The sequence below is a fragment of the Pezoporus wallicus genome, unplaced genomic scaffold (genome assembly GCF_028554395.1).
Source record: "Pezoporus wallicus isolate ANWC-B61680 ecotype Strahan unplaced genomic scaffold, APGP_CSIRO_Pwel_v1 scaffold_3294, whole genome shotgun sequence".
NCBI classification, from domain to species: Eukaryota; Metazoa; Chordata; class Aves; order Psittaciformes; family Psittacidae; genus Pezoporus; species Pezoporus wallicus.
Genome location: NW_026635478.1, coordinates 15,015,144 through 15,028,301, shown reverse-complemented (window position 1 = coordinate 15,028,301; position 13,158 = coordinate 15,015,144).

Below are 13,158 nucleotides of genomic sequence, written 5' to 3'. Positions count from 1 at the left end.
GACTCAGGTAACAGAAAACACCCAAACCTGTCCACTAAGTCTGCACTGCAATTGCTTTTTTAGTTCTGAACAATTTACTAAACATTAGTTCTCCTTGCAGCCAAAAGCAATCATGCATAGGTCCTTCATTGCACTGTAAAAGGCACTCATCCAGGAGGTTCCCTAAGGAAAGGCCCATTGGGTGGGAGAGACAAAAATTAAGGACATTTTACTTGAAAGCTGTAAAAATATAACCTACCATCCCCAAAACAACTTCTTTTATTATTTATGTCTTTGACCAACTTTCACATGTTTTTTAAAAAGAACTGTAAAGTGATTTAGCACCAGGTATTTCCCCTGAGATAAGATCACAGAACCTAAAGCCTGAAGGTTAGCAAAGGCTTACTGAGATCACCTTTCTTGCTGCATCCAGGACAATAATCTACCACTTGTCCCTGACGAATAAAAGCAAATGCTAGTGACTGTGCTGAACTTTCAGCCACACCGTGTGAAGCAGTATTTTTCTGCAGGGGGTTTTCTCTTCTGGGTCACATACCAACATACACATATATAGACATACCTACAGACAAGGAGCCTATTCATCAATCAGTTACTCCCAGTACAGGTATTTCTTGGCTTGTTGCTCAGAGTTTTCTGCAAGTTCAGACGTGCAGTAGGGCTCCTGTGCTCCGATATGAGTTGGGTTATTACAGCTGTTTTCAGTTTTAGTCAAATACAATACCCTTTATTACAAACTCCGCTGTCTCTGTAAGTAAAGGAGTTGTGGGAATGTAAAATCAGACCGATACTGTCTTGGATAGCCCTTGTGAGCAACCTCTTCTCAGGTTACTATCTTGGATACTATTTAAGATAAAAAATAGTCTGAACTGTGGCATTTCTAGTCAGATGAAAGTCTTTCCTTTTCTTCTCCTTGGAAATACATTTCTATTTCCTCATATGTCCTCTGAAGTTGACCAAAAATGTCTTTGGGCATGTCCTCTCTGTCTCAGCTTGGTCATGCATTAACAGATGCAGATAAATTCAAATCCTTCTGCACAAATCTGGGTGGGGGAGACATGAACAAGCTGAAATTTGGAGGTTAACTGGCCTGTTTAGGCATGTCCATAGTCTGCTTCACAGCAGCTACTCTGACTCTTGTGTCAAGTCACCCACAGACTCGGGTCTTCTCTACAGAAAGACAGGGGACTTCACAAATAATTTCTGTCAAAGACAAACACCATTACCACTGGATAGGTTGAGGCAAGGTGTGTAACAACTCCCAGAACTCTCTTTCTGGGTGCTTTTCATGTGCATTTGGTGAAGGCTTGAGATAGGGTAAGAGTTTCTGCACATCAGGTAGCAGGAGAGTATACAGCTTGAGAGTGACATTGGGGTCCAGGCAAAAATGCAGACTTCAGGAATTTAGCAACATCAGGACTTAGGAAATTTTGGGAAGCAGCTGGGTAGCTGTGCTAAACAGCTGAAGAATAGGGCATAGGATACTATGCCTCTTTATGAATTTTTGTCAATTTAGAACCTGTCTGATGTGAACCAAGTGCCTTCACTCCCTCAGGAACCTGACCCCATGCTCTGACATATCCTGTCTTTCTAAATACACCACCTGGCATTTGAGAGCTTTGGGCAGGTAGAAGCTTTTCATGTGATAGCACTCTGCATGCAGGCAAGCCTGAAAGGACACTTTGATGTGTAAAACAACATTTATGATTACATGCCATGCCATCAATATTTTTGGGTACTGTCCTCAGGATGGACACAGGTATGGGAATAGAACTCTCTGCTTTCTTTGGGTTGGATTTAATCTTTGCTTTATTGAAGTGCAAGAGTAGTTTCTTCCATGACAATTTTGGTGGTGATTGATGTGAGTTTCTACCTTTTGGAAAAAAAAGAAAAAGACATTCTGAGAAAAGGATATAATGAAGTGAGTGACCCTCACCTCCTCCACTTCTGCTCGAAACCCAGAGGTCCTATCCCCAGCATTTCTGTCCCAGCAGAAGCATCCCCTAAGCACAATAGTTGACCCAAAGTCACACTAAAAGCAATGTTTTTATGTTTGTGTGAGACCTCGTGGTGACTTTTGGTGTAGACAGACACATGATAAGGAATTAGCTATGAATCTGAAGATATTAAGGTGCCAAGCCGTTTTTCAGTGACCCCAAACTCCCCTTGCTCTCCCATTCCTCTCACCACAAAAGACTGTGTGAGCTTCAAGAAGGATCAGTCAGACTAGTTCAATCCACCTTCTTCAGCTGTGTACACTCAGCATGCTACCAAACAAAAGCCTTTGTTTAATGGCATTTCAGTGAATGGCCAACTGCAAGACTGGTCAGATGGAAACTGATATGAAATGCAGATTCTTTCAAAAGCACAGCATTTAAATTTTGCCATAAATGTCAAAAACACTAGAGTGACAGGGAGTGGCTGGGACATTGCCAGTGGTATCTAGCAAAATCTGCATTTTATAGCCTACTTTTACTTCTGTAACTCTTTCACATCCAGCACAACCAGTCACACAAATTTTTTCTCATGGAGCTGATCATCTGAATTTGCTGATGCAGGAACTCAGGAGTTTGCTTAACCTCAATGCAAGTCAGACAGGTTGAACTATGTCCCACACTCTTACTTCTTTGAGATTTTAATTTCATTTGTTTGCCAGGAGTGAAAACAGAGCTTTGAGGCTATTTGGCCTCGGTTCACTGTGGTTTATTTGTATGTATTTCTCTAGCTCATGCAGTAAATTTGAGAAATTTGGCTACTTCCATGTTATGCTGTTTCACATTCTTCCCCCTTACGTGTCTCTACATAAGAAATTTTACTTAGTTTATTTATGAGCTCCGTAAGAAAGTCTTGATTTTTGAATTATGTAAAAAATTAGTTGTTGCACAGCAGGTTGCAGCAGAAACCTATCACATGTAGTAACAAGCATGAATCTCGCTACTGTTCAATCAATGAGTTGTACACCACAATTTCTTTCTTGTGTGTTTCATTTCTTGTCTGTACAGCTGAGCCACCCTGCTCTTAGCATTACCTTACTAAAGGGTAACTCCCTCCTGTGGAAAGAACTGGTGAAAATTTACTTGATGTCATGAAGTAAAGAATAGACAAAAGTGGCAAAGCAAGTACAGAAGAAATCTTTAGAAAAGCCACATAAGCCTGAAAGATCACTTGGGGAGTGTGGGAGGTTCTTACTCTTGATGTTTCTGACAAGTCAATAATAGCCATGTTAATGTCATCCTTTGCCACAAGCAGTGGATGCAGCTTTTGGGTCCTATCATAGCCAGTCAATAAAAAAGCTCAATTCCTTTAAGCCTTTTTCCAGTTCTTTGCAGTCTGTGTCATGCAATGACACCTCTGAAGACTTTTTATCCACCTAAAGTATTGGGAAGGTGTAGTAAATGCTCACTGTTCTTTGAGACTGCAGTAAATACACGAAAACCTGAGCCAAAGGATTTTCTTCTTAAAATTGTCTGTGAAAAGATGTAACAATTGACAGAGACTTCAGATACTGAGCTTTTAGGATCATTTGAATCAATGAAACCAAATGGCAAGGGTTGCCTCTGATCTCCAAAAACATGTTTTTATTAGGTGCCAAAACCAGTATGTTTACGCTCAATTCTTTAGTTTATAGACAGGCCCTAGACTTCTGTATGCATATATTTTCTGTGAAAACAATTCCTTGTTTAAAAGGAATTTGTTTAATTTGTTTAATTTGCTTAATTTAAACAATTCCTTGTTTAAAAGGGTCTGTCTGTTTAAAAGCCTGAATGATAGCCTGATTATATTTAGCAGGAACATCTGGTTGCCAGGTAAGACTAGAAAATGCCTCCAACTCAATGGCATCTGCATGAAACCTTCAGCACCTTGTGGAAGTCCTTGATCAGTGCTGGAGGCTCTGCAGAGCTCATGGCCAATAGATTTGCCCTGCTGAATACTGTCCCAGAGCAAACATATTCAGCATTACTTGCTCTGTTTCACTTTTCCTGATTTCTGCAATTTGTCACCAACAATTAAGCTGCAGGTTTTTTTTCTTCTAACCTTTATTGCTTGCTGTAGTCATCCATCATGACTTTTCTCATTGTTGTCACTTGATGGTTTTCATTCTTGTTGACACTTAGTTTTGTTCAGTGTGAATGCTTGGAGGGGATTCAGTGACTTAGCATTGTTTGACTCATGCTCCTACTGGTTTTGCCTCAAAGAGCGATGCACAGACTAGCACAATCTGAGACATGATCCTGTAAACAGTGGGAAGAGTGAAATCATACATGTCCCTAGCTTTCATAGTTATGTAGCCCAGAAAGACTAGGTGAAACTTAGGAAGAAGACATAGAGCACTGCAACTACATAAAATCAGTTGTGGTAGATTCTTACTTGTTTCTTGGATGTATGTGACTCTTACTTTTGATTGTAAGAGGATGCCAACCCCTGCATAGAATCATAGAAAGGTTTGGGTTGGAAAGGACCTTAAGATCATCTATTTCCAACCCCCGCTGCCTTGGGCAGGGACACCTCACACTAAACCATGTCACCCAAGGCTCTCTCCAACCTGGCCTAGACCACTGTCAGGGATGAAGCATTTACCACTTCTTTGGGCAGCCTGTTCCAGTGGCCCCCCACCCTCACAGTCAAGAACTTTTTCCTTATATGTAACTCAAATCTCTCCTGTTTGAGTTTAAACCCATCACCCCTTGTCCTTTCGCTACAGTCTGTGTTGAAGAGTCCTTCTCCAGCATCTCTGTAGGCCCCCTTCAGATACTGGAAGGCTGCTATGAGGTCTCCACGCAGCCTTCTCTTCTCCAGGCTGAACAGCCCCAGTTTTCTCAGCCTGTCTTTGTATGTGAGGTGCTCCAGTCCCCTGATCATCCTTGTGGCCTCCTCTGGACTTGCTCCAACAGTTTCATGTCCTTCTTATGTTGAGGACACTAGGACTGCATAAAGTGCTCCAGGTGGGGTCTCACAAGAGCAAAGTAGAGGGGCAGGATCACCTTCTTTGACCTGCTGGTCACGCTGCTTTTGATGCAGCCCAGGATAAGGTTGTTTTCTGGCTGTGAGCACACACTGAAGCCAGCTCACGTTCAGTTTGTCATTGGCCAGCACCCCCAAGTCCTTCTCTGGAGGGTTGCTCTGAATCTCTTCTCTGCCCAGCCTGTAGCTCTACCTGGAATTGCCCTGATCCAGATGTAGGACTTTGCACTTAACATTGTTGAAATTCATGAGTCTGGCATTGGCCACCTCTGAAGCATGTCAAGGTCCCTTTGAATCCCATCCTTTCCCTCCAGCCACACCACACACCTTGGTATCATTGGCAAACTTGCTCGGGGAGCCCTCAATCCCGCTGTCACCAACAGAAAGTCCACCACATAAAGTGATGGAATTAATTGCCAAAATTATGAAAAAAAAAAAATCAACCTTTTCAATCATTTTAGTAACAAGAGTTCACTGTGTTCTGACATTAGATACATTTCTGTGTTTCTGAAAACATGCTTCATGATTTGCAGTCAGTCTGGGATGAAAATTATGAGTAGCAGGCTTGTTAAATAATTATTTTCAAACTAATTCCAGGCTTCTGGTGTGATGGGGTTACCTCGATATTTTCTGTCTCTTCCAGGAATATAAGGTCCTGCCAGTGTCAGCAGAGGGCTCACAAAATAGCTGAAAGAACTATAAGCCTGTTGGTATATTCTGCAAGAAAAAAAAGAATGACTGGAAGCCAGAGCAAAGAGGAGCCAGTAGAATCAAGAAGCCAGCACAGTTGAGTCTGAGGCCTTACATGCAGGAGGCTATAAAGAGAGCACATATGGGACATAGTGTCTAGCTGCTCCTTCATTTTAATTCTGTCAGATAAGGAAAGAGGATTCACTGTGACTTCACTATTTTGTCCCCACTGTATCTTTAATGAAGCCGTGTTAGAGCATTCTGAACTCAGAGCAGTTCCTGGGGTACAGCCACTAATGCAGCTGGAGTGCAAATCACACAAATTGTCTGTTCCCCAGGGACCCACCTCATCAGGTCTTTGGCCGCTGTTCCTATCGATTTCTAGTGTCTGGACCCTACTGAAGCCAGTGTGAATCTTCCTTTCCACCTCCCTGGGTTTTGGTAGAATTTGGAGTCTGCTGAACACAGGACTGTTAGGACCCATGGCTCTGGTGTCACAGCCAGATATGCCATCAAGTTTTGTTCCCAACTGACGCACTCTGTCTTAGAAAGAAGTCAGTTGAGTTACGTTTTCTTACACTGACTGCTATAGTTGGAAGGACGCTTGAGGACCTTAAAACTATGATGAATAAATCTTCCCTTTAACTTCCAGTGTGAGAAAAGGTCACTCATCTGCTTCCACTTCTTCCAGAAGTCCCAATGGGATCCATCTGCTGCAGTCTGTGGGAATGTGACGGGAGAGACTCTGGGGGCTTTCCTCAGAGGTGTGAACAGCCAGGACTCTACCACTGCTTCACATAATAACAAAGTGCTTGCATTGCCCTCAGGCTAGCAACTAGAGATGACATTAGACATGGATGTGATGCTCCAGTCACTCCCTCATCTCCATCCAGTGCTGCTGTACAACATACATAGCACTGTTTATGACACCGTAGCCTTATAATACACCTAGTTCTTTGCAATGAGGACTTTCTCTGACTTTCCATTTGCCTGAGGTCAGCTTATTTGCCCTGAGCTGGGTTGGAAGTCTCAACTGTTTAGAAATGTAATAGAAGATAATAAAGAATGACAGCTCTTCATCAAGGACACATCCTCCAGCTTGTTCTGTACAGTGCTCAGTAGTTCAGTGTAAAGCTGTAGAATATATTATCACTGGAGACGAAGCAAAAACAGCCTTTATGTGTGGAGAATGAATCCAAAAACTTTTCAGGCATAAGGTCAGGGGTTGAAGACACAAACAGGCTCTCCCCGGGGGACATCCTTAAAGTAGTGCAATTAATATACCAAGTAACACAAGAGTATTGTTGTGCTGCCAAGTAGATAATAATAACAGATAAAGGGAGAGAAAGCTGCAGGCTCTGAATAGCATTTGCATGGCTCCCATAACGTGTCTGGAACAAGTTCAATTTCTGGTATGTCATGGTGGAAAGAAAAAGCCTTTGCACCAACAAAAAAAAAAAAGGATTTAAAAGCAAGATGTTGGTCAGTGGCAAAAGGCTCAAAGCGATGCTCTCATACTCACAGAGGGACTGTAGCCTCCAACATTTGGTGTTATCAACTACTGCAAGAGACTCCTAAGTCCTCTTTTTCACATTTGAGGCCCAACAATATCATGCCTACACAGACTTCTACATAGACTGTAGAAGTAACACCTGCTCTTAAAGATTTAAGTCTCATTTCTTGGATTCACCTTCTATGAACTCTTGGTTCTGAAGACATTGTTTTGCAACCTTGAAGTGGCTACACCAAGATCCACACTTTCCTTCTCTGAGCAGCTGGAACAGCCGTACAGCATTTCCCGAAAGAATATGTCTGAGAAATTTCATTTGGCCCAGTTCCTTACCACAAAGGTGCATTCATGTAACCATGTACAAAGAAGCATGTAAAGGCATTACCTTGACACAGTTCCCTTATCACAGACAGCCCAACCTGCTGTTCAGAGACATGATTCACATCCGTCATGTCAAGAGTGGCTGCAACTCCACAGAAAGACTTCAGGAGTACAATTATGTCAGCAAAGCCTTTATAGGCTCTAAAGCCTGATGGCTGAGATCCCACAGGGGAGCAAAAATCCTGGATAACCCCTCTCAAACCCAGAGAAGGAGGGCAATCAGCTAGCGAAGGCTACTCCTCTGTAAGCTAGTGGAGAGAAGGAGAGGAAAATGAGGGGGACTAACAGAGTCTCATGCACTTAGAAGTCTGGTGTTACAATGAATTTTTGAGGCATTTCTGCAGAATTAAATAAAAAAGCAGGGTTTCTATAAAGCAGAGAAAAGCTACTGCAATATGAAAGCCTCAGACATCTTATTTCTTTCTACATGTGACTGGCACAAGTTGTCACCCAAATTTACAGCAGATGCTTCTATGTACAGAGTGCAGAAGTTATGGCTTAGAAGAGAGGAGAGTTGTGCAAAACTGTGAAATAGAAATAAAGAGTTAGGATTTTCCTCAGAGGCTGAGAGGTCAGAGAATGGGTTTGGCAATCTTCAGCATGGTAGAGATGGCTGGTTTAGCCTGCAGTGCCTTTCTGGTAGCCAGGAGAGTAAATGCATAGTGTCAGCTTTTATAGACAAGATGATTTCCACCATGGGAGGTTTAGGGAGGGAGCACGCAGCCAGCCTAATTGTCCCACCAGAGGAAAGGGCTTAACTAGCTATATTTTGGAAACTACATGCCAAATATTCCCCTCTTGATACCTCTTGTTAATTATTTCTTTTCCCTCTCTAATAAAAAATTATGTTTACAAGTATGAAGAATGAACTTACTAAGTACCAAAGATTTTTTCATGGAGATTATTCAGATATTTTATTAGTGACCTCTCTGCAGTTGAACCCAACCCTTGCTGTTGCCTGTCAAGACAACAAAGAAAGGAGGGTTGAATAACCATAGTCCTCTCCATACAAGGACAGTAAAACTTCAAAGCACTCCCAAAAGTGCAGAGTAACTTGGTAGCCAAACAGTATCTCTACGGTTATAGCTTAGCCCAAGCTCTGCTGAGTGAGCTGTGTTTAACTAGGACCACCAGCCTCCATGCCCAGGTTTTGCAGGTGCAGTGACAGAAGTCAGTTTCCAGATTCACTTGCCTTTGACCGGCACATTTGCCACCAAAACTGCACAGCAAAGACGGTCTTAATTCTTTAGCTCACACAGAGCTTTTCCTGCTCAGACCTCAGCCTCTTCACAGGCAGAAGGATAAAAGTCACAGCTTTGAAAATAGGTTCTGACTGATCCATCCACACTCATATGAGTCTCTGGCGTGACAGAATCCTTGCAACTGAATGCAAGGATGAAGTAATATGCACCCTTCTACGCTCCCTCCCTTCACTCTCCCACACTTTTGTTGAAAGAATTTCCATCATTCATCAAAATCACTGCAAGATGTGACTATTCCTCTAGGGATATACTTATTTTCTTTAATGAACTCGCTATCCTTTTACCTTACAGAGCTGCTAGAGCACTTTGTCAGGGCCCATGTCTCAGAACAATGAAAGAAATCTTGCATGCTTGACTGGAGACCCTATTGACCAAGCAGGACTTTACCTGTAGTTATCAATTTCAGCATTGTTCCCCAACCACCTGGGCCAAACCAAGCATTTCGACCTTTACTATGCCTAAACAAATTGTTAAAGGTGTCAGTGTCTATGCCACAAAGACATGGCTATAGGTCTGGCAGACATATCCAAACTGCCAGCTGGGGTGCTGCTGAGAAGGCAGTCATGGAATTCCTCAAATGGGCTTTGCCAGAGGTCATGCCACTACCAACTGCAGTACTCAGCCAGTTAGTTCAAAGCTGTTCTGCTAGGATGTGCAAATTCTCACAGAAGTGTCACTCTCTTCTCCACTGCTCCAGTCAAGCACAAGGAATGGTTGGGTAATGTCAATAAACTGCAAGACTAAAAAGCAGTACCACAATTAAAAGAAATGTGAATAGGTACAAATACTGCAAAAGCAAGAAGGAAACATGAAGCTCCTGGAATTTTCTTAGAGCCATTTTTTGACTCCCACAGGAAAGAAATTGGGTTCTTTGCAGTAATAGTGAGTGAAATTTCAGGTCAGGTCATTCCTTGACACAGGAATCTCTGTGACCAGTTCTCTATGAAAAAAACCAAACAAAAACCCACTTGAGTCGTATTACTATAGTTTATCATAATAAGGCAGATTTTATTCATAAAGATAAACTTTTACTGATAGAAAGTGTCTAATGCCTCTAATAAACAAAACCACAGCTGTAGAGGCAGAATTTTTACAGTCTAACTACACCTGCAGCAAGGCTGTTTAAGTGGCAGAAAACAATCTATACTCAGCTGGTGGGTATAGATTAACAAAGTTAACTAAATCAACCAGTTGCTTCTACTGCTGTCAAGGGTCCCTCTCATTGCTTTCTGTCTGCAAACACACAGATCTAGCGAAGCTGTGCTGAAACTGAACAAGACTAGCTGAGGTCTGAAGTTATGGCTTAGGTGACATTCAAAATTAGGCTGACAAACACCACATTTTGAGTCAGGAATGCAAGATAATCCACCTGTACACAGATATTTCTCCAACATTACTTCATAGTTCCTTATATATGCCCAGAAAGTTCAACGAGGTTTTCCAGAATCTCCTGGGAAGGAATCATGGTGTTGGTACAAAGCACAGCAGCCTTGAAATCTATCTCTAAGAAATCTTGGTGACAGAGGATAAAGGAGAGAATCTTACATGCCTTCTATGTGGGTATGTGTGGGGAGGAGGTTTAGGTTAAGTTAGGTGCCAGTCGTCTGAATTAATTCTTCTATGAGGAAAGAACAGAACCCCAAATACAGTATCTTGACCTGGTGATGGAGTAGCATCTCTGATTTCTCTATAGAGCAATATTCAGAAGCTTCTTGCACATATACAGGTGAGTTAAACAAAATGGGTAGGATTTGAAGAGCATGAACATGCAGTCAGAAAAAAACAAAACCAAAAGCACCCCAAAAAAACCCAAAACAAAACCAAACTAACAAAAAACAAACATTGATGGTATCGTGGAAACAACACTTTTGTTGTGTCAAGTAGAATGTTCTTTGATTTTCCCGTGGAAGACAAATGATTATATGTTATAGCCAAGAAGAAGGGATAACCTCTAGTTTCCTTTATTGTGATAAGGTGTTGTGGCTGTTTTTCATCCAGGGTATGTCTTTGATTGCAAATGTATTAGTCCAATAACTTCTTTATTCAAGATAATTGCATTTCCTGTGTGCACCTTCTCCATTCTGGTTAGTGGAGATGTTAAACTAGTGCAATAAGTTATTTGGATATAGGATCCATGGGTCATTTTTGTCCTGCACTTGGTTACCATTCAGAAGACATATATGCACAGAAGATATCATTCCTAGTGCCAGTTCTTGAGATACTAGAGTGGACTTTCTAACCAAAGCCCCAGTCTAATTAATATTTGGGCCTAAAAACCTGCTCATTGTAACAGTAAATTATATACAACTACTGTCCTCAATCTATACAAACTTTAAATGTCACCTAACCCAGTTGATCTTCTGGTTAAACTTTCAAAAGTAGCCTCAGAATGCTTCTTGCTGCCTAAGGATACGGACTGTGATGATTATGAAATTGGCTGGTTTGGGATGAATACTTTATTATGTTGCCATAAATTCATAACTACCTGAAAAATCCAGAAAGAGCAAGAACATGAAATACTGATCATCTACTTTTCTTACAATGTCAACTCAAGTTTAAGTCTTCATCAGTGGATTTCTGGTTTTGATAGCTCCTGGGTATTCCATTGCAGAGAAAATCAAGCCTGAGACCTAGTGAAGCTCCTAATCTGTAGAAGCTGGTAGAGAACCTCTTTAATAGAAATGACAGGGAGATGGTCTTTCAGAGCGGAACATCAGACTGTTGTGTCTGGTCTAAACAATCACATCATGCCAGAGAGAGAGTCTGGGAACCACCAGCTACTGCCCTGTTCCAGTTTCGTATGGTTTGGCATTTCAGTGATAAATTTGAAGATGTAAATGAAGTATCAGAGCTGCCCTATGTGGCAGGTACTACTATCACACACACAAGCAAGAAACAAGAAGAGACAGTCACACAATGTATGAGGAGGTTAGAGAAAAGCATGCTCCCATGCAAGTACTCTGCCTTTGAAGCTGTATCTCTCTGGTTTCAGGTCTACAAAATTTTACCATGTTGATAACATACAGTGGTGGGTTGACCCCAGCCAGCAGCCAAGGACCCACCCTGCCTTTCACTGACTGCACTTTTCAGGGGGATTGGGGGATAAAAGGAGGGTGAAAAGGCTCATGGGTTGAGATAAAGACAGTTAAATAAAGAAAACAGAAGGTTAACATGAAAGAGAAGAAAAAGGAATTTATGCACTGCTTCCCATTGGCAAGCAGATGTCCAGCCACTTAATGAGAAGTAGGACCTCAGTACATGTAGTAGTTGCTTCAGAAGACAAATGCCATAACAACAAATGTCCTCACTCCTTTTCCCCACCTTCTATTGCTGCACATGATGTCGTGTGGTATGGGACATCTCTCTGGTCCACATGAGTCAGCTGTCTTGGCTGTGCCCCCTCCTAATTTCTTGTCCACCTCCAGTGTACTGGCTTTTTGATGAGAGGTGGGTGAGATAGAAAGCCTTAACACCATGCAAGCACGGATCAGAAACAGGCAAAACACTGGTGAATTATGAACAGTGTTCTAGCCACAAGTGCAAAGCGCAGCACCATACAGGTGAAGAAACTTGACTTCATAACTTCATTGCAGCCAGATCTGGTACCAACATGAACAGAAAAAAATTAATTGCAGTTATCAAGCAACTGTTTTCTAGCACTGCTTTATTTATGGGGAGCAGCACATAGTGTGCTTTATTTTCTCTGGAGAGGAGAACAAAAGAAGGAGGATGAAAGCAGATTTTTTTTTTTCTCCTGAAGAAAATCAAGCAGCTTTCACACAGGTGTGAAAACTAGAAACCTGGGGCACTAATAGATTTACATGGACCCATTAAACGCCTAATTTCAAGCTGAAATTAATCAAACATCAGTAACACTGTAAAGCTGTCAATGGTTAAGGTAAAAATAGTTAAGAACCTTTCTCTTTCTGGCTTCTCTATCATTCAGTTTCATCAATATTCAAAATATCTATGACACAAGGGAAAAGAGGGGCCAATACATTATTTTAACCAGAAGCAGGTGTCCAAATATAGAAAGTCTACTTCACCCAGACTATCAATCCAGATGATAAATTCCAAGGTGGGCAAAACCTTCAAATATTAATCTGGTTTGACAGGCTTATTCTGTTTAGATTTTAGATCATTTAGAATTTAGATAATTTTGTGTTTTTCTGTGCTGTGCCAGGCCCCAGTGCAAAGGGCAAAGCCCCTCACCCTGAAAAGAAGACCACTAAAGACATCTTGTGTAGACATTCAGAGACTGCAGTAGTGTTATAGTCTGAAGACTGGGTTTGTTCAGCTTGCAGTAGGGTTAGGGGAGGTTCTTGCAAGTAGTAAGATAGACTAAGATCTCCACCC